Source organism: Pleurodeles waltl, chromosome 6, assembly GCF_031143425.1.
Source record: "Pleurodeles waltl isolate 20211129_DDA chromosome 6, aPleWal1.hap1.20221129, whole genome shotgun sequence".
Taxonomy (NCBI): Eukaryota; Metazoa; Chordata; class Amphibia; order Caudata; family Salamandridae; genus Pleurodeles; species Pleurodeles waltl.
The window spans coordinates 606,458,785-606,484,802 of NC_090445.1; the positions used below are offsets into that span (position 1 = coordinate 606,458,785).

Consider the following 26,018-nt stretch of genomic DNA (forward strand, 5'->3'; position numbering starts at 1 on the left):
ATTCTTTCTGAAACTCATTGATATATTTGAATTTAAATAATTTTCCAAATCGTTATCGTTTCAGCATAAGATGTGAAGTCAAATGATCCAGATCAGCCCCAGAACCCATCACCCAAAGAACAGAAGAGCCATCCCATCCTTAGCAAGGACACCACTCTGGTGGTGCCAGGGATCGGATCACAGGCTCCTGCTGTCTTTGTACAGTTTACTAAAATCCCACTAGACCAGTAGCCACTGGCTATCTGTCGGAGGGTATTGGCTGACCAGAGTGCCAGTACACCCTGGAAACCCCATGTGTCACAAATAGGGGAGGCCTGTACCCCAGCTACAGATAGCAACTGGAAGTATCACATGCTCCCAAAGCAGAGGGAAGGGATCTGGGCAAAGTGATTTCACCTTCAGAGGACTGGTGGAATCAAGCTTCCCCGTCTCCCTCTCTGCTGAAATGCTGCAAGCTTTCTTATCTTGAGCAGCTGTCTGTAATTTCCTTGCTCCTAGCTGATGTTCCACAAGCCTCACAGACAGCTCATCCTCTACATCTGCATCCAGGCTACTGATTGATCTTTTTGCTCTTTCACAGCTTGCAAATTCCTTCACAGCAGAATCCATCCATCACAGAAAAAACTACCTCAAGTTCAGATGCAGTGAGCAAGCTTCCTTGCCCTTACAGTGCGGGCCCACGGCTGGCTTCTGTAGATACTTGTTAGAACCAAAGACCACCCTTGAACAACCACTGACTACTCAGGCCAGACTTTTATCACCTCTGATTGATAGGTTCATCAAATCAGAGAATCTGATGCTTTTGAATCCTGTGTGCCCCTCCAATCTGGAGGCACATGTCCGTCATACTCACTGCATGTACAATGCATGCCAGGATGAGTTACTGTGCTTCAGGACAGGCTCCTGGTATTAGACCGGGCTATTCCCCATAGAGGAATTTTAATTAACTCCAGACCAGGAGGCACTGACCATCATCCCTCCTAGCTGAGTTAGGGCAGCAAAACACATATTTGAGCAGGTGTCTACCCTAGCCCACCCAGCTTCTCCAAGGAATAGGGAGGGGCACAGGAGAGCTGGAATGTCAAGCAGAACAGCTCAGCTCACAATAAACACAGTGGCTAACTTCACCATTCTCCCCTAGGAAACCTACAGGCTCTCAAACACACATCCCAGGTAGACAAAGTCAACAAGACCACAGGCAAAGAAGACTGCACAGACTTGATCAGGAGGGTGGCTAGTATCCACCCTCCCCACCAAGGGTAAAAGGATGCAGATATCCCTCACTATAGATTTATTGCTTCCACGACTGTCAGTCTACCACTGCCTTGGTAGGGAGGACAGTAGCCACTCTTTGTGAAATAGTGGTGCCTTATGCATGCCCCCTCGATCTCAGAGCTACTCTCTAGGGTCACAGTCCATGTAAATAGGGAGATCCTCAGTGGACATACATGTTTGTCATGTTCACTGAGGTAGGGATCCAGAAACCGTACAGTAACTTTTAAGTGACTTGCCTGCATACCACCATAAGGCAGGGGAAGTACACTCTCCAGAGACACAAAGAAGACTTACCATCCCAACATATGCCCCCCAGATCAGAATGACCGGTGCTTACTCTCCAGTGGGAGAAGCCTGGTCATCTAATTGGGTAAACCTGCGGGAAAGGCCATCAGCATCACCGTGCTGGAAGCCTGCTTTATTTTACACAGTAAAATCTAGTCCCTGCAGAGATATTGACCACCTGAGCATCTGTGGACTAGGCACAAAACCCTGCCTGCCCCTGTCCAGACTGTTGCAACGATTCAACTCGACCTCCAGTTGTGCATCTGCACAGAGCCTTGGAGGAGTGTCAGCACTTTGCCAACCAGCCAGCATCTTCCTTTGGAGTGGAGGAGCCACTTCCCTGCACCAGTAAGCTCTGAGTGCATCTGCCCAGTCTCCTGTTTTGCTGACCATTGAGTCCACCATGGAAGCATCTCACCAGGAAGAGGATACAGTGTGACCAGGACATTATCCCTGTTGATCCATTCAGTCTTCGAGCTTTAGAGCCTTCCTGGATCCTCCCTACACAAATACCCAGGGTACCCCAGCCAGTTGCAAGCACCAAGGCTTGTTTAGGTTCAGCGGAACATCACCCCCACCAAACCTTACCTGCATGTTGAGGGACTTGGATAGAGGCCAGCTCCATGCCAGAAGTCATCATGCTGTGTTTCTTTCCCCTCTTCTGCAGGTGCACCAAGAACTGTGAGAGCCTCAAACTTGCTGACCTGCCAGAAAAAAAACACCTATGCACCCAAGCCCTCCATTAACGATTACTGGTGTGAACTCTTTTGCTCAAGATCTGAACAAATTCACTTACAGATTACCAAACATGGAAGAAGCTTAAGGAACCTAACAGTGAGCTTGCATCTGCACATGATTCTTACCTGAGATATTGTATCGCTTCTAAGACTGTAGATTTTGTGGACACCTTGAGAGCCTTGTTAGACCACCGTAGATGGTTTATGATTGTCTTACTTGAGGAGTGTCCTTTAGATCTGTTTGGTGGAATCTGTGCCTGAACCCCCTTTACTATGTGTAGTAGTTCATTTGCTGTGATGTTAAGCTACTTGTATTTTACTAAGACAAGCACTAGACTGTACAGTATGAATTGTGTCTATTGTTTGAATGTTGTGTGGGAATCTGTAGGTAGTGTGGGAATTTCTGGCCTCCATCCAGGCTCACCCTGCCTACCCTGAAAGTCAAGTGTAGAAAGTGTTGTGCTTGGCCCGGTTTGCAGACCCAAAGTATAACAGACTCCAGTACAGCAGGCACAAATGACCCCACCACCACAGTAGTGCCCAGTAGCCACTGGCTGTCTTGTGTCCCCTAAGGGGCTCTGATATCTTGTGAGTCTTTCAATATGTTTTTCTAATCATGGAAGTTATCTAGAAAGAGCACATGCATTTTATAGCTTCTTGCAAATATCCGTTCATTTCTATAGCTGCTGTGCACATTGAAATATGGGTACTTCATAGATCGTCGTCTCCAATTAATTTACTAATCTTATTTTTTTCGTGCTGAATAGCTCATGCACCCTCAACATGTGCTAGACCTGTCAACCTTAGGAGGGACATTCCCCAATTGTATTACCTTACTCTATTTTTCCTGATCCCACTTTTATTGGCCTTAGGACTCTTCATTTTACCACTGCTAACCAGTGCTAAAGTGCATGTTCTCACTCCCTAAAACATGGTAACATTGGCTTACACTCAATTGGCACATCTTATTTACTAATAGGTACGTAGTAAAATGGTACTACCTATACCAACGGCATGTAATTTAATTGCTACCAGAGGGCCTGCAGCTCTCATTTTGCCAGCCACTTCAGTATACTTTTTAAACATGTCTCAGGCCTGCCACTGAAGCCTGTGTGTGCAGTTTTATTCTGCCATTTTGTCCTGGCAAAATAAAACTTTTGCCAGGCCTAAACTTTCCTTTTTAATATATAAGGCACCCTTAAGGTAGGACCTAAACAACTCGTAGGGCACGGTGCAGTGTATTTAAAATGATGAACATGCACTTATAAGTTTTACACGTCCCAGTAGAGAAAAACTTTTAAATTCCTTTTTCACTACTGCAAGGCCTACCTATTTGATACTATAACATTGAGGTTACCTTATTACACTTAATAAATGATAACCTTCAATTGGGAGCAGATAAGAATTTCAAGTTTGGTTTCTAAAGAATTGTAATTTAAAACCCTCTTTAATGGTAAAGTCGGATTTTAAGTTACAATTCTGAAAATGACATGTAGAAAGTTGGGATCTTCTTGTCCCAACCATTTGATGCCTGTATCCTGGATCACATAACTAGGTGTAGCGAGCAGATAGTCTTTGTGTATTGCTCCCAGACAGTGAGACAAAGGGGGGAAGAGGTGTTGGGAGGATGGGCCATCTGTGACTTGATGGGGAGTGGAGCTGTCACCTGCCATCGTTGCACATCAGAAAGACTCTTCCTCAGCACACTCACAAAAGGTTTCACACTATATTTTGTGCCCCCATTCAAGCTGGGGCCAGGGCAGGGAGGCAGGAAATTTAAATTACCTTTGAGGGTATACATTTCCAGATCCTTCTCCTACTTCAAAGCTGATGCCAGGTACAAATATTGGACCCTCGGATCCAATTCTTAGGATAATTTCTGGACTTTGCTTGCAGGGCCTGCTGTTGCTGCTTGTCTGTTGCTGGGAGCTACCCTGCTTAATCCAGCCTGCCTGTGTGGATTCAGAACTCTTAGTACATCTCCAAGGGTCAGTTGGCTGGCCCCCTGTTCAAAGCCACTGGGACATAACAGGCTTCTTCAATGTTGACGCACCTCCACACATCTCAACACAGTGCGACAAAGCCCATCATTGACTCTGGCCCAGTGTGATGCAGCATGTGTTCAACACAGCACAAGTCTCCGTAAGCCCCACTGACTTCCTCGATGATGATGATGATGCAGGACCTCGCATTGCAGTTCCTTGTTGACTGTCATCGACTCTGCTGTTATGTGATGCATCTCATGCCATCTCCATGCAAGGATTTTGTTTTTTGATGCCCAGGCCCACAAGGTACTCTCTCAGTGGATTGAATTCAGTCCTGTATCCAGCCCATGGTCCATCACAGTTTGCCTAAACTTGTGACTTGAACCTGGCCTACCGTGACCAGATAACTGATATGTTTTAAAAAGCTTCAAAATTGATTATTGCGAGGTCTCCTGATTGGATTTTTGTTGTTTTGGTTTCAAATAATTTATTAAATTTAACACTACTTCTCTAAGTCAGTGTAGGATTTTTCTTGTTTTTTTTACTTTTTACTGCTTGGTGTACTGCATAAATATTTTACACATTTTCTCTAAATTAAGCCTGACTGCTTTTGTGCCAAGCTACCAGAGTGTTAAACACAGGTCAATTTGAGGTTTGCTTGTGTTTCATCCCAACAAGAGCTGTGGTTGCTGCTTGAGTAGGGTTTCACCCCCCTCAACCAGTAACCCAGTTTCCTACAGCTAGGTGCCATGCCCTTTTAACTTCAATAGGGCCCATACATTATTTCTCTTTATCTTAAATATTTTAGCATGCCTGCTGATTGTCTTGGTGGTTTAACTGACTTATAACGCATTCCTGTTAATCTGATTGCTTTACAATGACCTATAGTGGTGAAGCAGCCGTGACAGCCTCACCTGTCATGTTAACCTCTTTTCCTGGACCAACCTGTTAGCAGGAGGATTCAAATCTCACTGTAGATCATTGTTTCTCCTATCAACTTCTAGCACTTTCTGTCAGCTGTGAAGCCCTCCATGTGACCCCGACTGTCCTTGGTGAATATCTAGGTTCATTTGTGATTGTCTTCACTTCCTCTCCACCCTTCCCTCCCTGCCAGCAGCTTCTCTTCCCAATCCAAGAACATCCTGGGTGGGCCATCTCTGACTTGATAGGGGGGCAGAGCTGTCACCTTCTACACTTCAACACCACAAAGACTGCCTCAGCACACTCACAAAGGGTTAGTCATTTGTGCCCCCAGACAAGCTGGGGCCAGGGCAAGGAGGTATGAAATCCAAAACCTCTGGCAGTGAAAACCTCCAGAGCCTCTCTTACTTCAAAGCTGGCACCAGGTATAAATATTGGACTCTTAGACCCAACACTTCACATCACTTCTGTACCTCTGTACTCTGCTAGGAAGAAGGACTTCCCAGATGAGAAGTTTGCCCTGCTGTCCTTCTTGCTGACCAAGGGCTGTTTGGCTGCCAAGGCATGCTGCTATGCCAGGAATCTTCTGTTGCTGTGAACTGCTCTTCTGAATCCAGGCTGCCTGTGTGGACCAAGAACTCCAGTACATCTCCAAGGATCAGTTGGCTAGCCCCCTTTTTAAAGCCAAAGGTATATAACAGGCCTCTTTGACGTTGATGCATCTCCATACATCTTCCCGCCATTGAATCCGCCCCAGTGCAACACAGTTCGTCCTAGACACCAAAGGATATCATTGCAAGTCCTTGCTAGTAGCAGTGACTTTATCGATGTTAATGCAGCCCAATGCCGATACCTTCCCAGTGCAACCCATATCGTCCCCAGCAGAAGTCTCTACTGCAAGTCTCTACAAGTCTCTACAAGCCTCACCAGCACAAGTCTCTACAAGCCTCACCAGCTTCCTCAACGATGAAACAGGACCTCGCATTGCAGCTCTTGATCAATGCTCATTGACTCCTCCTAGCGGTTAAAGTTTATTAAACAAAAAACATGAGAACTGTGATGCTGCAAGCTGTGGGAGCGGGGTCTGTGAATGTGTACCCGGGGTCAAAGGTGTGGCTAAAAAAAAAAAAAAATATGTACGTTTTATTGATCTTTCATTGACAGGTAGCTACATATAAAAACACATAGTTTGAATGAAAAATACATTTTAAAAATGTGTTACTCGGTGGGAAATGCACTATAGTACATTATGAAACCTCTGTAAGTCCATGCAGTGCAGAGGTCTGAGTGTAACCAGAAGGCCACAGAATTAAATTTTGGTTGGCGCAGTGGAGAGTAGTGACTTCAGTATTTTTAGTGCTGCAAGGTCACAGCCTGTAACATAAGGTACTGTGAATATGTAAGTGATTATTTCAAACTTGCATTACACACAGTATGAGATAGATTACTATAAAATGTGCAAAAAGTTTACGATAAAATGGTGCTTCCAAAATATAGATTTTAGTAATATCTAGACTATACATAACACATTTTTTACAATACTGTCCCTTCAACACCTCCAGGGTTAGCAAGTGATATATAAATACATTTACAATTAAAAGCACACAGGTCATTTGTTATCTCTGTGCACTACCACTGAAAAATAATAAATCTTTGTCATCACAAAGCTTCCAGTGATTCGAACAATTAACACCAGTACCAGCTCCCAAGAATCCTTTACATTTGCAGATTAACCTTTACATTTGCAGATTACCTCATATCACACATTTGCACTTTTTTCAGGTAAGCAGGCACCCTGTCAGAAAGGCTTGTGCAGCTGCCTGCATGGCTTTGCTCCGGTTTCCCAGCACAGGAGACTCACTAAAAGACACTTCAGCTAAAGTATTTAAACTATTGGAATTAACTGTCCTGAGATGGTTGTCTTTTTACAAAAAGTAAAAAAGTAGAGGAATGTTTTTTCATAAGTTAAAAAAGTATGGGCATGTCATGCCCCTCTGATTCCACCCACTTTAACCTCTGACTCCGCCGCTGTGCAACGTATCTCACGCTGGACCTCACATATAAGCTTCGCAATACCAGCCTGCTCACCTCCATGCAAGGACTTTTAATCTTGATGCCCAGGGTCCCATGGTACTTTGTCAAAGTTCTGAACTCAGTCGTATATCCGGCTCAAGCTCCATCAAGGTCAGCCTTGTAACTTGGACTCGGCCTACCATGACCAGATAACTGCATTTGGCGCTTTATAGCTTTTCAGTGCTTGATGTTCACAAAAACTTTAAGATTGCATATCTCCTGTCCTACTAATTAGATTTTTGTTGTTTTGGTCTCAAATAAATTATTCCCTTTTAATCTATGCTTTTAAATTGATGTGGGATTTTTCGTGTGTTAAGTTTTTACTTTATTACTGTCTGAAGTGCTGCATAAATACTTTACACATTACCTCTAAGTTCAGCCTGACGTGTTTTGTGCCACGCTACCATAGGATTAAGCACAGGTTAATTTGAAGTTTGCTTGTGTTTCATCCTGACAAGAATTGTGGTTGCTGCTTGAGTAGGATTTCACCCCCTCTGCCAGTAACCAAATTTCCTACAAATAGGACCATGTCCTTTTCACCTCAGTATGGCTGTAAATTTATATCTTAAATATTTTAATGTGCCTGGAGTCGGTCTTGGTGTTTTAAAGAATGTATATCTCATTGCTTTTAACCTGAGGGCTTTACAATGACTTATAGAGGTGGAGCCGCCATGATATCGTGACCTGTCATGTTAACCTCTTTTTCTGGATGTTTTGTTCCATACCTGTTAGCAGGGGACTTCAAACTTCATTATAGGTAATTGTTTCTCCTATCAGCTCACAGCTCTGTCACCTGGGAAGAGCTCCATGTGACCCCCGAACGTCTTCAATGAATATCTAGGTTGATTTGTTGATGGTCTTTACTTCCTCTTCGTTCTTCCCTCCTTGTCAGCAGTTTCTCTTTACCAATCCCAGTACATCCTTGAGCCTCTCTGAGCAAGGGATTGGGCCATGCAAAGATGCTGAGACATTTGTAGGACTAAGAGAACTTCTCTGAGCTCAACCCAACCCATGGCTCGTCCTGCTTAGTACCAATGCTGCTTGTTAGAGAGTTAAGAGGTGGCATGTGTTATCATGTCAGATTTTAATACAAAATAACACATTTTCAGTGCCATGTGTTTTCACTCCCTATTCTGGGCTGGGTAGGTTCACATGTTTTGTGAGAATTATTGATGGCTGACTGCCCTTTTGAGTTTGCCATAGGCGCTGGGAGTAGGGGAGTTGGGGGTGCTGAAATCCCCCAGAGATAATCATGTTGGAGCTCAGAAGGTGAATAAGCCTTTAAATTGTGTATGTATTCGGTCACATTTGCTGTGTTCAAAGACAAAAGTAAAATATAAAGCTACATGTTCTGACAAAGTGATGCTTAATCGAAACAGAAATAGGAGTGTGACTACAAAGTGAGTGGATTTTGTAAAAGTGATCTAGGTGACAATCCTGCTGGGGCACAGGAAACAAAAGGAAAGGCAGTAGCCTGCCAGTTTATTTCTAACACACAACAATATTTAATTATCTGTAAATTAACTGTACACATATTTCAAATTATATCATCAATTAAGAAAGCACAAATGAAGCACTTTTTTGTAATTCTAAAGTGTGATGGAAACAAAGACTTTAATAGGATCGAAAGAAATCAAGCCACTTCACTTGGTTATGCACAAGTGATATTCACTTAAATTCTATTACCACACCAATTCGTTTTTACCCTATATATTTTTTACAAGTAAAACTGCATGTCTATGCGAATGTTGTGGACATTTCAACAGAAAGTGTGCTTTCTGTAAATGACTGTTCACTTCCTCACCAGTGCTCCAAAATGCACCAAAAGCTACATACCACCCCCTTACCACTCTCCTGCTGAACGGGTGTGGCACATTAGCTACACTTGCATTTTTTTGTAGGACGCTTGGATCTTTCACAATCCCTATGACTTCAGTGATTTAACAAAAATTGCCGCCTCCTCCCCGCCCTCCACTAGGAAAATTGCTCCAGCACTACTGGGGTTCGCTGTGGATTTCGCTGCAGGCTTAGCTTTTGAAAGGCGGGTGGGGATAGGGGCTTTCAGCCTGCCCCATAGGTGTTCACCTGCCTATTGGTTTGGAGATGCAAAGGAAGAGAAGTTGTTTGTTCTGATTCTTGACCCCTCGGACCCGCCTTGAAAGTACTGTTAAATTCCATGAATGACCTATTCAAAACTCATTGCTTTTCGTCAAAATTGCACAGAGAAATATTCAATCGATCCCTATTTTGTCAGGTTTTTTTCCTTAGGTGTGTGGGTTTACTCGCTTCGCTCACTGCACTCCACCTTCGAGCACTGGCCAGGCAGATGGCGGCCGAGACTGTGATGGAAGTGGGCGGTGACGTGCTAAGAATATTTTTGCTCCTGTGCAATTATTATGTATATATTTATTCATTACAAATCAAGCACTGCTGCTTAGTATTATTGTTTCGCGCTAGCAGTGCATGCTCGTACCCCTGTTGGGCAGCAGTACACCTTCCTAGAGCAATTCTGCAGTCTCAGGGAAAACATTTGTGGCGTTACTTGGGGTATGCCACTCGGCCATGCCCGGGTTATCCTTGCCTACTGGTATTTGTGGGTTCCTCTTTAACTAGTAGAGGTAGGCCTTTCAAATCCCATAAAACAAAAAAACAAAAATACATGCATAAGTAAATAAAAGAATATACTTAAGTAAAAAAAAATCAAATAAATAAGGAATATATAAGCTTCTTATATCTGACACCGTCCAATTCCACATGTTAGAGGTGTCTAAGTTGTTGCTGAAACAACTGATATATTCGTCTCTTCTCTTTGAACGACAAAGGGTGAAGGAGGACGCCTGCCCCAGCAGCGCTTACTCCATACCTACGGGGCGGGAGGTGAAGACGGCGGGGGTATAATACGAAGATATTGGTTGGGGGGAGGGGTGAACATCTTTGGTGAGTGATGCTTTATGGTTTCAGTACTCCAGCACACCGTGCGTCCTGCATCCCCGTGATTGATGTACTATCTGGGGAGCCCCAGCGTGTCTTCCGTGCGCGGGGGGGGGGGAGGGCGCGTTCTGTCATTCATCAAACTAATTGGCAGCGCGGGCGCCGTCAGCCGCCGTAAAACACTGTTTGACATCCACTTTGCGGTCAGGCGTTCTGTAATAAAAAGCGGCTTTCCTCTGGAAGAACGACTTCTTCTGGGAGTCGGGGACACATAGGTTTAGAGCCTTTCGTAGGCAAGGGAGGAGTGGGTGTTAGTAAAAGTGTGTGTGTATGGGGAAGGAGAGGGATGTTAGTCTTCTCGGTCTGTTTGGTGCCTAGAAGCGGATCCATTCTGGAATGCCTCAGAGCTCATGATCATATGGCTGGGGTGGACATGGTGCACACTGGTGGCCAGGGCAGGACTTCAACAAGGAATGCATCTCTCCTAGGGGGGACGCATCTGGTTATAAGGGACGTATCTTCACTGCAAGAATAATATCGAAAGACAGCAATAATGCATTCCTGAGAAAAGAAATGCATCTGTGCTGGAGAGAAGGCCTCTGGCAGATGACATGTTTCTGTGGTAGAGAGTATACGTATCTGTTAGAAGTAGTGCATGTCTGCTAAGGGATTTTCCACCAGAAGTAATGCGTGTCTGGTAAAAGAGCTATTGCGCTCATTATAGAATGAATGTATCTCTAAAGGCGGAAATGTATGTTTGAAAGATAAAGTACCTCCGACAGATGGAATTAAATTTTCATAAGAAGGAGTGCATTTTCAATGCAATAATTCCAGTTTAGAGGAGATGTTTTTTTTGTGCACTTATGCATATGTGATTGTGAGAATGTGCCCCGTATCGAAAGGATAAATCTCTGATATAATGCATTTGTATCACCACCCTTGCCAGAGATGTGACCGAGCTGAAAACCACAATGACTTTATTTATCTCAGATGTTGTAACCCAGAACATTTGTGTTTAGTCTCTTTGAGACACCCTTAAAAATCCATGCATGCTTCCTCCCCGTACTATAATTCTTTCAGGTGCTCTGCTTATGGTCCTTTCTCCTCACTGCTCTGCCACTTCCGGGTCGCTCATGCCCACTTAATTGGTGTTTTTTTTAAAGTTGCGTATAATGTTGACATGTTTCACATTTTCCACAGAGCTCTGAAATATGTTCAGTTACCCACATGTTTCTGTCTGTGGTTACATTTTCAGCCGTAGAGAAACCACGTGAAGGCACAAAAGAAAGGAGGGAGGACAGAGTGGGTCTAACTACAACTAAAGCTTGGTTGGGCTCTTGCCCATAACATCTCCAACAATGTCTCGGGGCACCAGTATGCTGCTCAGGCCTAGCTACTAAATGTGTACCAAGTTGCTCACAGTTAGACCCATCTTCCTCGGTGCAATGCTCTATCTTTTCAGTGAGGGCGCTCAGATCAGACCTTATATGAAACCTACTGGTCCTCTTAACAAAAGCCTTTGAGCAGATTTCCCTAGGACTGGCCATTTCTAGTTGAAGAAAAGTTCTGTCTGCAAGGCTTTTGTGTACGGAGCAATAACTCTATAATACATTAGCGTTACCAGCGTTATTTGGCTCTGCAAACCTCATACTTAGCCTCATATTATTGGCTGTTTGATGTTTTATTCTGCCTCATATGAAATGCTTGTATTGCAGTGTACGGAGAACTATTTTACACCACAAACGGGCAACAAATCATTGCACCTTACATGTCTTTAATCTCAGCTACATATTATCTACTGTAATCATTTAAATCTGTAAATAAAAGTTCTAATGAATTAATGTACATCTCCTAAGACTGAATAGCTATTGTTTCTGAATGTTTCTGTTTTGACCAGATAATGGAACTGAAGTATAGAGACACACAGTAATTTGCTTAGGATCACACATGTGGTGAAGTGGTAACCATAGGACAAAAAGTCTAGTCCCCTGGATTCATGCCCAACAATTTTCTAGGCACTACAACTTTAATCTCCATCTTATTATAATTTAGTTGACACTGTGGTGATACGTTTTACAGTAGTGCTGATTTATCTCACCTAGAGATGAGTTAAAAGGAAGTGAAATTGGTAAATCTCTGTCAATGTACATTGTTTGTTAATATGCCATCTGACACACTGTATTCAAGAGCACCAGAAGTGCTGTGTTTTATTGCAAATACGTGAAAAAGCTCGAGTTAACAGAGTCTGCAAGTGATGCCTCGATTAGTCTGAGATAGGTCAGCTGACTGATGTCCGTTACCTTATAAAGGCTGCCCCGGCACTCTAGTTTACATTAACAGGCACCGCAAGCTATGCCTCCTATACTGGCATTTATGTAATACCCATTGTTGTATTAATATGTCAGTAGTGTGGCTATGTTTCCTGTGGAATACTATATATGATAGCTGTGGGTGTAGGACACTTTTAGAGCATAGACTCCATCACCCATGGTTCCTTTTGAAATAATCCCTTGTGATATGACATCTCATAGATGTTGTGCCTCTTATGAGATCTCTGTGGGTTGATTTAAAGAGCACTGTGGGTGCTACCTCTTGTGATGTTGGAGATCTAACTTCAGAATCGTTTAGGGTAGCATGCGCTGCCTCACTGTGCCAGTGCTTTGCCATAAACACAATGGCTGCTGCATGTTCTTTTTACCTGCGACTGAAAGGGCAGCATTGCTTGAATGGGCCTGTAAGGGAGCTGAGCACTCTACACAACACTTTGGACAGACCACTTCACGTGAGTCCAGCACAGCATAGACATACAATTAAATGGCTATCACTGTGCCCAATAGCACTAACCTTTAACCCAACAGACCACAACATACGTTAGACAAACAAAACAATGCTTACATGTTCACTGCAACACAGATGTGCCATGCATCTCATTGGGTAGCAATGTGTTCACAAAAGGACAGCATTTTGTCTAAAAACAGAATACATACAATTATGCAACATAACAGATAAGACAGAACTTATCACACACATCCAACGCTGCATGGATATTCCATATAGTTGGGCATAAACATGATCACAATAACACTAATCACTTAAAACCTTAATACAAAACACAAAGCACAACATATTAGATAGAACACTCTTTACACATAACACAGCGTAGATGTCCTTTTTAAATGCATATGGCCATTCTCACTTATGCTTATGCACTAAACAATACCTCACATGCCAACCAATCAACAAAACCGAACCTGTTAAACAGAAAACTCTACATTCAGCCAATGACGCGGAAAACTTGTATTGGCTAAGGATCTGCAAAAAACTTGATTTTATGGTGCATTTAGTGGAAATTATATGAAACTCTGCAAAATTTCAGGAAATACATTTACCAGTTTCAAACTTGAAAATGAACTTGATGACATAGCTTCCATTAAAAAATCTTTAATGGTTTGTGTTTAAACAGTTTTCCTTCAGATAAAAATTGTGCAAAATTTTGCGGTTGTGAGATCTTGTGAAATTTCTTACAATTTGCATGCCATAACATGTTACCAAATTTGCGAGCATGAAAGGCAATGCCCCAACATGATCAAGACTCCTTAAAAAAAGTGCTACGTTAAGTTAACAGATGCATGTAAGAATATACTAGGCAATGAGCAAGTAAAATGAACAAAACAGAAGCGCAGTACTTAAATCAGGACCACCAGCCATATGCATACCATACCTCGTTCTTTATTAAAAACAGAAATATTGTAAACAGAAAAAAAAACGAACACAGTACTGATATTACAGCATAATGTAAACCCAACGAAACTGACTATGTCAGAACGTAATGGACCTAGATGGCGCTGCAAGGCCCTACTAGTGGTAGTATGAGTTTATTTAAAGACGTTTACCCTAACATAGCACAGTCTGCTGTTCTGGTGGTGCCTCTTACACTATAGAGATGTCCTCAAACAATGGCTATTTTATAGGCATTTTAAGTAATGTCTAACAGTGTGGGCGAGAAGATATCTCTTGCTCCAGTGAGAAATGTGGAACAGTGCATAGTCTTGTCTGTACAGCTTGAGAAAACAGCTTGTGTTTCTAAATGTGTGACAAGCGCGTTCATTCAAAGGCTGATCCAGGTTAGGCAGCTGGTGTTTGGGATGCACGGGGGTGTTTGTTTTGGCAGATGCCACTTTATTTACAGTTCAGTTTGACTACTCTTGGCCTCAATTCACTGGTGGATGAAAAGGGGTCAAAGACGACGTTTGAACATTAACTTTATTAGCAAGGGAATGATTGCAGCACTCTGGTAAATTGACTTTATGAAGCGACTTTATGCAGAGCCTCAACTTGAGTGCTCTAGTAATGGGATGGCTGGGCTACCACCTCTTACTTTATAAAGGGATGCCAAAACACACACTACACAGACTACAAAATCATGAGGCCATACATGATGTGAATCTTCAAAAAGAGAGTAGCGCAAAACCAGCTTTGAAAGCTATCTATTGGCTTCAAGCAAAGTCCTGACTCGCATCCAAAACACCAAGGACTTGGATACCTATGAAGTGTGGCTTCCACACACCCCAGTTAGGAACCTTTGACCATCAAATCTGCACTTTTTCTATGGTTGTCGAAGTGTATGAAAAAGTATGGAAACTATGAGCCTTAATACAATAGGGACAGGATGAGTTGGTGTGGATGCATGGCCTGAGAAGTGGCTAAAAAGAAAGCAATGATCTATAACTTTTTTGTAGACCTTTGACCTGCTTGTAACTTACTATAAAATTTAACACACACATCTTAAATGAAAAATCAATGCAAGTTAAAATAATTGGTGGGAAATGCACACTGCTACCTTATGAACACTCAGTTAGGTAATGTAATCACTGCAGATGCCTACGTGTGTAACCAGACAGTCACAGAAGTGAATACTGTTTGGTACATTGGGGAATAGTGGCAGGTGTATTTATAGTGCTACGAGGTCTCAGGCTGCAACTGAAAGCACTGTGAATATGCAAGTCATTATTTTAAAATTGTATTGCACACATCATAAGATAGGATATTGTAAAATGTGCAGAGGTTAAAGTGGTCATTATGACATTGGCAGTGACTGTTAAAGTGGCGGTAATACTGGCAATAAGCTGGCGGTAATTACCGCCAAATTAAGACAATGGTGGTGATAACTCCCATTGACAGCCAATGTACCACACCATCCGCCAGGGCGTTAACACCACGCACCACAGTGGTAGCCATCAGCAGCCAGGTGGAAGACAAGGTACCACCCACCTTATCATGACACTGCAATCCGCCATGATTTCCAAGGTGGTACCCACGCCATCAAAAGCCTGGCGGAAACACATCACAGAAGACCAATCACCAACAGAGACACAGACACACAGAGAAGATCAACGCCGCCATGGAACCGGAACTTCAAGTCTTCCCGATGCCCTTCTACGCTATGCTCCACCTGGAACACCAACACTGACGAAGACGACGATGTCTGGAGGGAGGGAGGAAAAGGAGAGTGGCACACAAACGCACGACACACACCATTCACACACACACACCATACACACAACTAGCTGCACACATAAATCAATGGCACTGGACACACAGCATAATAATAAAAGGACTACAGGGGAAAAGCTTCTTAGGGAAGGTGGGGCAAGATAAGGGAGGAGGGATGGGAGTGGAGGTTGAGGGAGTGGTATTTGGAGGAGTAGGTCTGCTGGACTTGGGTGCATGGGCAGTGTGCTGATGTGAGGTGGATGGATGTCGGGTGTCTGAGTGCCTGTGTTTGTGTCCTTTAGAGGGGGGGACAGACAGGGTGGGAGAGGACAAAGGGGACATGTGGATGGATGTTTTGGAGGGGTCTGCTAGTGAGGTGTGAGTGCTGCTTGGTGTGGTGAGGCTGGTGGTGGCTGTTGAAGCAGTGCATGCAGGTTTGAGTGTGAAAGTGACTGTGAGGGAGGTGGAGGAGGAGGAGGGGGGAAACAGTGGAGGCAGTGGATGTGGATGTGTGTGCAACTGTCTGGTGTTTGTGTGAGTGCTTGTGGACTGAAGTGTGGTGCCTATGTTTGACTGTGCCACTTTTGTGTGATGTCTTGTATGCATGCTTGTCTGTATGTGTGCATGGGATGGGTTGGGGTTGAGGAGACTGGGACTGGGAAATGGTAGTTGGAGGGGGGACAGTAGAAACACGGACAATGGCTGCCATCAGAGAGGAGGCCAGAGCCTGAATTGATCTCTGCTGGGCCACCAATCCACCGTGGATGCCCTCCAGGAATGCATTGCATTGCTGCATCTGGGAGGCCAGCCCCTGGATGGCATTCACAATGGTTGACTGCCCTACAGAGATGGATCTGAGGAGGTCAATAGCCTCCTCACTCAGGGCAGCAGGGCTCAATGGGGCAGGGCCTGAGGTGCCTGGGGCAAAGAAGAAGACCCCCCTCCTGGGTGAGCGGGCATGGGCAACTCTGTGAGGGGCTATTGGGATTGGCGGTGCTGGTACGGGGGTGGCGGCTATACCTGCACCTGGGGTGGTCACAGATGTGTCCGCCGCCACCAGGGAGCATCCATCAGAGGAGGACTCAGTCAGTGTTGTCACCTCCTGTCCCCGCTGTGGTGCTCCCCTTGCCCTCTGTCCCACTGGTTCCCTCGACGTCGGTGGACTCTGCCTCCTGGGTCCTGTGGGATGCAGCTCCCTCTGTCACTGGTGCCCCTGCTCCTCCACCAGATGATGCTAATGCACACATGAATAGGATGACAGAAGGAGAAAGGGAGGGGAGGGAGAGAAAGGGAGCACTGGGTCAATTACAGCACCAACACCACAGTTGGCATACACAGTACCGTCACACACAGGGATCAGGAATGAGCACTAGGATTTGCACTGGCATTCAATTGGCTATATGCCACAGCAAGATGAGGGCCAACCACTGCCTACTGCACCCCTCCTGGGTCCCACAAAGCCCCGACTGACATGGAATGCAACTGAGCTAGGTTACCTAAATTTGTTAGACACCCATCACCCTTGAGCTGGATCACGCTGCAAACTCTGACCTGGCAATAAGGGGCACCCACTAACTCACACCCACCACCCGGATCCCATGCCACCTACCAATTATTGTAGTAATGCCCATTGTACTCACCCCCTTGTGGCTGCTGTGATGCCCTCAAGCGCCCATCCAGCTCTGGGTAGGCCACTGCCAGTATGCAGGCCATCAGGGGGGTCAAGTTCCGACGGGCACCCCTTCCTCATTGGGATTCCATCCCCAGCTGGGCCTCTGTGGTCTTCCATGCCCAGAGTCTCAGGTCCTCCCACTGTTTCCTGCTGTGGGTGCTCCACCTGCTGTGGTCCCCCAGGATCTACACATCCTTGGCGATGGCACACCACAATCCCTTCTTTTGATGGGTGCAGAGGTAATACAGACAGGAGGACACCATTATACATACAATCCAGCCTGTCACACATATGGCCCACAAATCCCATTTCCTACTCCATTGGCACACACATAGCCCGGCGCCCACCATGTACACTACCAACAGATATCTGCCCCCCAAATAATGCGATGCCTGCACACACATCTCCATGCAACCTTCCAACGAGCATCGTGCCAGAGGTGCACTCACCTGTTGGTCTGGAGGACCATACAGTTGTCCATACTGGGGTAGGACCCCATCCGCCAAGCGCTCTAACTCCTCTGAAGTGAAGGCAGGGACCCTTTCCCCGGTCACACGGGCCATGGTAGGTTCCAGACACAGGTCACAGCAGCACACGCAGTGTAGGTGTTGTCCTGTTGAAAGTCAGGAATCAAGTGAGGTTATAGACAGAAAATGATGGACACATCCACAGTGGTGTACACCGTCACCGCCGCCGCTGATCTCCATTGGCCACTGTACTCCATAGAGCCCTATATTAGCCAATGAGGAATTGCATAGTGGTGCAAGGGCGCCGTCTGCAACGACGCCCAGTGTCGGCAGAGTTACCTCACTTCCGCCTGTCCCTAGATACAGGACAGGTGGTCGCCATTTCATGGTGGTGGACTATATACAGATCTTCCATAACTGCGTCATTTCCGAAGATTGCACATACATTGCCATTCCCACTGTCCCATCACATTAATGCTGTATTCACAATGAGGTGGTGGTTCCATTGTTCAAATTGTGATGGCCTACTCACTCTTGTGTCCCTTAGATACCTACCACTGCGGATGAATAGGATGAGGAGACAAACCCCGTATACAGACCTCTTGTGGACTTGGCTACACTGGACGACAGGCACATTATACTCACCTATAGACTGGACATGGCCACAATCATAGAGCTGTGTGCACAATTGGAGCCTGACCTGATAGCAGCTATCCATCATCCCACTGGAATACCCCCTCTTGTGCAGGTTCTATCAGTACTCCATTTACTGGCAACTGGTTCTTTCCAAGTGAAAGTGGGCTTGGCAGCAGGAATGTCACACCGCATGTTCTCAATCGTGCTTGCAAGAGTATTGTCTGCCTTGGTGACACACATGTGCAGCTACATTGCTTTCCCCAAGGTGGAAGATTTGGCCACTGTGAAGGCCAGATTCTATGCAATGGGACATATACCCAATATTATTGGGGCGATTGACGGTACACATATTGCATCTGTTCCCCTCCTCACCGCAAGAATGAACAGGTGTTCAGGAATCGGAAGAGTTTCCACTCACGGAATGAGCAAATGGTGTGACTGGCGGACCAGTACATCTCCCACGGCACTGCCAAGTATCCTGGGTTGGTGCATGACGCCTTCGTTCTCAGGCTTAGCAGCAACCCAAATCTGATGGCCCAACTACAGAGGCACAGGGTGTGGATGATAGGTGAGTCAGAGTCCCCATCCCCTGTATGTCAGTGTATGCCTTTAAGTGTTATCCCCATAGGATTGGGTAAGGCTACATTTTGTACCTCAATATTTGCAGGTGACTCTGGCTACCCAAACCTATTGTGGCTCCTGACCCCTGTGAGGAATGCCAGGAAATGGGCTGAGAACCGTTATAATGATGCACATGGATGAACCAGGAGAATAATTGAGAGGACCTTCAGCCTCCTGAAGGCCAGGTTCAGATGCCTGCATCTGACAGGTGGATCACTGTGCTACTCACCCGAGAAGGTCTGCCAGACAGTAGTGGCATACTGCATGTTGCACAACCTGACCATCAGATGACATGTGCCTTTTCTGCAGGAGGAGGGGATTGGAGATGACCCTGTGGCAGCAGTGGACCCTAAGGATAGTGAGGATGAGGAGGCAGAGGATGAGGATGTGGACAACAAAACATCAGTTATACACAGTGCCTAATTTGTAAATAAAAAGGTGCCAGGACTCAAAGCTCTCCTCCTAAACACGCGGCTGCTGCAATTAAAAGTACGAACACGGAACACTGAGGCAGTGTAATCCTGAAGCCACCTCGGGCCTCTTCAATCCATTTACAGCCACTCCCTGCCCCTTCAGCTCACTCTTGCAGCTTCCTGCTTTTCCCCTTTCTGACGCTTTGTGGATGTAGCATGAAGGCATTCACCTCCTTTGTATCTCAACTTACTGTCACCTGTGGCTTGTCCTTTTACGGATATTGGTGATATGACAACAGTGTCCTGGTGTGTTTACTGCATACAGCTGCAGGTCATTATTTGTATGCTATCACAGTGTTCAGATAATTTGCACTAGATGTGCCTGTTCCCATAAATACACATTTTCAACACATAAAACGGTGTCACTCAAATTGTGTTCAAGGGTGTTTATTGTAGTGCAAATAATTGACTGAAAAGTGCAATGGAATAGGGTGATAGTAGAGGAAAGTCCAGGATATTGTTCCAGTCTGTTTGTAGCACAGGTCCAGTGTCCAAGAGACCATAGGAAGAGGAGCAAAGGCAGTTCAAAGTGAACAAGGTGATAGGTGACAGGGTGGGACACAAGGGGGGCAATCAGGAGAATCTCCTTTTCTGGTGGTGGTCTTGGCAAGTGTCTCTGGCATCAGTCTGGGTCGCAGGGAATGTTTGTGGGGTGGCTCACCTTCTGCAGGGAGAGGGGTTCTGGTGGCCCGTGGGTCCTGTGGTGGGGCCTCCTGCCCACTAGCTGCAGTGGAAGTGGAGGGCTGGTCAATAGACTGGCTAGTGGTAGGGGCCCGCTGGTGTGCTGTCCATTGCCTCATGATGTTGGCCATGTCTGCCAGCACCCCTGCTATGGAGATCATGGTGGTGTTGAGAGCCTGGAAGTCCTCCCTGATCTCCTGATGGTGTTCCTCCTGCAGCCGCTTGTTCTCCTGCATGTTGTTAAGGATCTGGCCGATCGTGTCCTGGGATTGTTGGTAGACCCCCCAGGACATTGGTGAGTGCCTCCTGGAGAGTCGGTTCCCTGGGCCTGTCCTCCCCCTGTGGCGCAGCGGTCCTGCCAGTGTCTCTGTTGCCCTGTGCCTGTGTCCCTTGAACGGTGTGCCCACTGCCACTGACCCCAGGTCCCTGATTGTCTTGGGTTCGAGGTGTGGACTGGGGTCCCTGTACAGGTGGGTACATTGCTGATTGATGTATCCTGGGGACAGAGGTGTGGGGACGCTGGGTGGGTGCTGTGGTGTTGGATACTGATGGGGGAGGCTCTGTGGTTGACTTGGAGTGGGCTAGGGTGACCGACTGACCAGTGGTCCCTGATGGGCCAGGTAGTTCATCCAGATCCTGAAGTCCAGAGTTACTGTCATCACTGGGGGCATCTTTTGTTAAGGGAATGGTTAGTTGTTGCACTTGTTCTCTGCTGCGATTGGCTGGGACACCTGTGGGGATGTAAGTGATGTATTATGCTTCATGTCTTTGACATATTGTATATCCCCAGCTTCCCCTCTATCGTTGCTGTTGCCCTGCCACCTTTGTTTGTGTATGGTGATGTATTGTGGGATTGTTGCTTCTCCATGCTGTGCATGCTTTCGTGATGGGTGTTCATGCAGGGCTGGGAGGGCTGTCCATGCATTGGTATTGCATGCAGGGCTTGGCATTGATTTTAGTCTTATATGTAGGTGCAGTGTGTAGGATGGAGTGGAGTGATGGGAGTGAGGGTGTGAGATGGCAGGCAGGTATGGGGGGTGATAAGTGGTAAATGTTGACTCACCAGTGTTCAGTCCTCCGGCAACTCCAGTGAGTCTCTCAGGATGCAGTAATGCCAAAACTTGGTCCTCCCATGCTGTGAGCTTTAGGGGAGGAAGTGGGGGTGCACCACCGGTCCTCTGTATGGCGAGCTGGTGCCTTGCTGCCACTGAACGTACCTTTCCCCAAAGGTCGTTCCACCTCTTCCTGATGTCGTCCCTTGTTCTTGGATGCTGTCCCACAGCGTTCACCCTGTCCACAATTCTCCACCATAGCTCCATCTTCCTGGCAATGAATATTTGCTGTACCTGTGCTCCAAACAGCTGTGGCTCTACCCTGACTATTTACTCCACCATTACCCGCAACTCCTCATCTGTGAAACGGGGGTGCCTTTGTGGGGACATGAGTTTTGTGTGGTGTGTCTAAGTGTGTGGGTGTTGGGTACTGTGGTTGGGTGTGTGAAGTGAGGTACGTGAGGGATGTATGGGTGTATGTGCTGTGTGTGTCTAGTTGTCGCAGTGGTTTTGGTGTCAGTCTGGTGGCAATTATTTGTATTCGTAAAGGGTTGTGGGTAATGTGGGTGTGTGTTTTATAGTGCTGTGGGTGGGTGAGTGAGTGTGGTGTGTGTATTAGTGTCAAGTGTGTGTTTTGGTATTGGCCAATGTTGTGTAGTTTAGTATTTGGGTGGCCATTCTGAGCGCGCCGGTGTATACCACCAATCGGGTACTGCCATTGAATGTCCACAGTGATGATTCATGGGTCATGATGTGGTGGACGTCATTCTGCTGGCGTAACGGTATGGGTGTTGGTACTGCCACTTTAGCACTGACCTTTGGGCTGGCAGATTTGTGTATGTGGCAGTATTCTGTTGAATTGGTGTGTGTGTGTCATAATATGGAGAACTGATATTCGCCACCACGGCGGTATGTTGGTGGCCGTCACTGTGGCGGTAAGCTGGATTTACCACCAATGTCATGATGAGGGATTAAGTGTTAAAGATAAAACAAGAGCCTTAAAAAAATACATGTTTTATTAATATTTCATTGGACTATACCTAGTGAGGACCTTTTTTGTATGTGTCCATTGGCAATATACTCTCCAGAACTCAGAAAAGACAACTTTGTCACTACAAAGTTTCAAATAACTCCCACCAATTAAAGCAACATACTGGCTCCCACAGAGCCTTTAGATTTGCTGATTAACCAACTGCACAGATTTACATTTCTTCTGAGGTAACATGCATCCTGGCAAGAAGAGGTGTTTCTTCTTTCACTGTCTGCCTCTCCCTTGGCTTCACAGTATAGAAGTCCCCCTCCCTTCCCTTGCAGCTAGAGACAACGAGGTTCGGCATTAGCAGTCCAATGATGGTTGTTTTTTAACAAAAATGCTGGAACTGTTTCTGTAAAATGAAAAAATTATTGGGAATGACTTTCCCAATAGATTGCACCCTCTTCAACCACTGCATATCCACCAACAGACATTCAAATGACAGAAACATGTAGGGAGGTCTGGGTGCCCAGTGCCCTCAACTCTTGAGACCCCTGGAACTGTAACACTTCTGATTAAGAACATTCTGGAAAGCAATATTTTCAGGCTGTGGTTATTCTGAGTACTTTTGATGACAGAGGTAAGAGATAGGGTGACGAGGCAACCCGGATTTGCCAGGACAGTCCTGGTTTTTCACCAGCTGTCCCTGCAGATTTCGGAAAATTTAGCTCATGTCCCAGTTTTTAGAGAGGGTCTCCTGAAAACCGTGGGAGGTGATTTTTTTGTTTTCAAAAGAAGCGATAGCTAGCAGGTGTTATCAGAAAGCAATTTAATTAACAGGCACCATACTGGCTTTAAAAATTTAATTTTATTTATGTTCTTAGTGCTTCTTCTGTAATTCTGTGCTGATGGGTGCTGTCATTTTGTGCGCTTGTTTGAAGTAAAATTGTAGTCCTTCTTATATTTTTTGTGAAATGTCTCAGTTTTGGGTCTAAAATTCTGGTCACCGTATAAGAGACCACTCCATAGGGGCTCTTCACATTTGATTAGACTCTACCTATTCACATCCCTTTTGGCACCTTTTTTACCTCTAATTTTTTTCCATAACCCCCCTGCACTGGCTGAGATACGTTATGAAGTGCTTTAGGATTCTCCTATATAAATAAATGAATAAATAAGTTAGGGCCCGATTGTGAACCAGTCTAAAGACCTAGGTCTGTGGCGCTTTGTATGGTTTGTGCCTTAGGGGCTGAATATAAGGCCTCAGCTCTAGAGGTTTATGTACAGTGAAGATCTCGCAAAGACTATTGTCTTCCATTGATCCCTTCGCAGATAAAGTTGATCCTCTACAGACCAACTCCTCCTTAGTCTTTGCAACCCAATTACAACCCCACTCAATCCACTCAGACCCCTTTTAACCTTTTCAGCTGCTCTGGAATCCATTCAGTTTCACTTAAGTCAATTCATTGCCTCCTCTGCCTCTTCTTCAATTCATTTCACTCTCTTTACAGATCATTTACAATCTCTTCTTTCTTATTAAATCCCTGTTTATTCAAATCCTCTTCAATCTATTCACATTCTTTCCAGTCCACTGGCTTCAAATTCAGACCCCTCAGTCTCTATTTGATCTCTTCTGTCTTTTTGTTATTCCCTTCAACCAGTCCCTATTCCGTTCTTTCTCTGCTCATATTATTTTCAGGAATTTCAGCCCCAACTTCTGTTCATTTGGTTCCTTCTCAATCTCCTCTTCAATCCACTCAGACAATTTTCTTTTTATTTAGTCCCTATTCAGTCCATTCAGTGCCTCTTTGATATATTCAGTCACTTTTGATCCATTCAACCTATCCTGATTCCATTCATTGTATTAGTCACAAACATGTTTCTGATTCAGCCAAGCAATTATAATCAATTGAGTACCCATCCTCCACCCTTGCATAAATTCACCGTTATTCTACAACCCCTCCCCCCCAGGCAGTTACCCAATACTCAATGTCTATCCTGTTCGTTCAGCAGCCACCTCATCTATCTATCAGCCCTGTCATGTGCTTTGCGCTTTTTTCTCATTTTGAGCCCTTCATGGCATTCATTTATTCACTGTAAATGTATTATTTCACGTTTTGTATTCATAATATAATATGATGCGTTGATATAGGATGATAGTTTCTCTACAGCTGTTTTATAATGTATAAGTGTGATTTATAAAGCACAGCACTTTTAGGCAAACGTATGGGAGAAATTAGCATTTTTTCACACCTTACATCACAGGTCATGAGGCCTATTTTTCTTATAATAGTGTTGTGAGGGGATATATAAGTCGGATGCAGGGACATTTTACCGTAGATAGCATCTTCAGACATCCAATGGAACTTTGAAGCTGCAAGCAATCTTTTTGAAGGTCACGCAATAGCGCAAGCTGGTGCTATCTGAAGCTTTCTAAGCCAAAGCATGACAAAGGCAAACTCTGGCCTTGCTTTTGGAAGCAAGCTTGCAGACTGGAAAACATCGTTTAAGTTTTGAATGAGAAATATTTGTCTCAGAAGCTATTGATAAGCTCCCTCCTGGCACTTATGGTGCTAATGTAGGCAGTAGCTAGGCTAGCAGCCGTATCATCATGCCTCTTTTCTCTTCTCTTGTTTATGCTGTACAGTATATAACATAAACAAAGAGCAATGACAAAGCCAATAGCTCAAAGGTGAGACCTATTGGCTTGGCCAATGCTTGTTTCATTTGATCCCTCTAGTCATTTTAACCAAAGCCATCCTGAAAAACTCCTTTTTGAATAACCTGCTAAAGTTCAGATACTTCAGTTCTGCTCTCAGAATGTTCGAGAATATGGGCCTTTACATGTCATCAATCTACTGTGATCGACAAGTTGTGAGGTTGCCAGATACGGTGCTAGGCTGGGGTGGGGTACCATGTGATTCTCTCTACTACTTAGGACCATTGACTCACCCTGTGCGTTATTTAGAGTGCTTAGAACTGAACCCACGGGAGTGAGACCAGCGACTGCAGTGCTCTAAGGCGTGGCGGAGCTCGCTTACGATGAACACTGCTTCTTTTTCATGGACTCCTTGCTTCAGCGGTTTGATGCTGTGGCGGACGGTAGTGACCGACTGTGTGTAAGCCAACAAAAAGGAGCAAACCCAACCAATCGAGGCTTCTCCGGTACCATGAACAGCCTGCTGGGCTTGGATGTGCGTTCGTCTCGGTGCTGCAGTCTGATTGGCTGGCTAGACCCCCTGGCCCAGAATGTGACACGAAAACAGCACCGGTGCCCTGAATGTAAATGGTTCTCGGGTGCGTGTAATGTGCTGCAGGGGCTCCTCGGCTAGCGTCACCTCTCGCCGGCAGCGAGGTGCTTCGCCCCTTCCCGCCGCCTCGGATGGCTTCAGAGCCATTTATTTGCTTTGTGATGTGAAATGGCCTTTCTGAGTGTTGGAATTAGGGGCACGGAGCGGGAGGAGGCGCAGATTGTCACGGAACGTAGAGAAGGTGGTAGAGAATAATGGGGGAATCTGTGGACCGAGGAATTGACAACCAAATTTAGAACAATATTTGTACGTATGGGCAATGGATAAGACGCAGCCGTGTCACCCCCTGGGGCGAATAAAACCGACCCGTGGTACAATTTCGCTCACCCCTGCCACTGAAAAATCCGCCATGTCTGCTCCCTATTCTTCCCTTCTTTATGAATGTGTATTTTTTCCTATCCGTCTGGTCACCAGTGATCAACCTTCGGGCAG

General features: G+C 45.4%; 1 protein-coding gene across 1 annotated transcript in view; it reads left to right on the forward strand.

The window, feature by feature from the left end:
* Positions 1–26,018, forward strand: part of CPNE5 (copine 5) — a 995,886-nt gene that overhangs the window by 636,343 nt on the left and 333,525 nt on the right. The window lies entirely within an intron of this gene.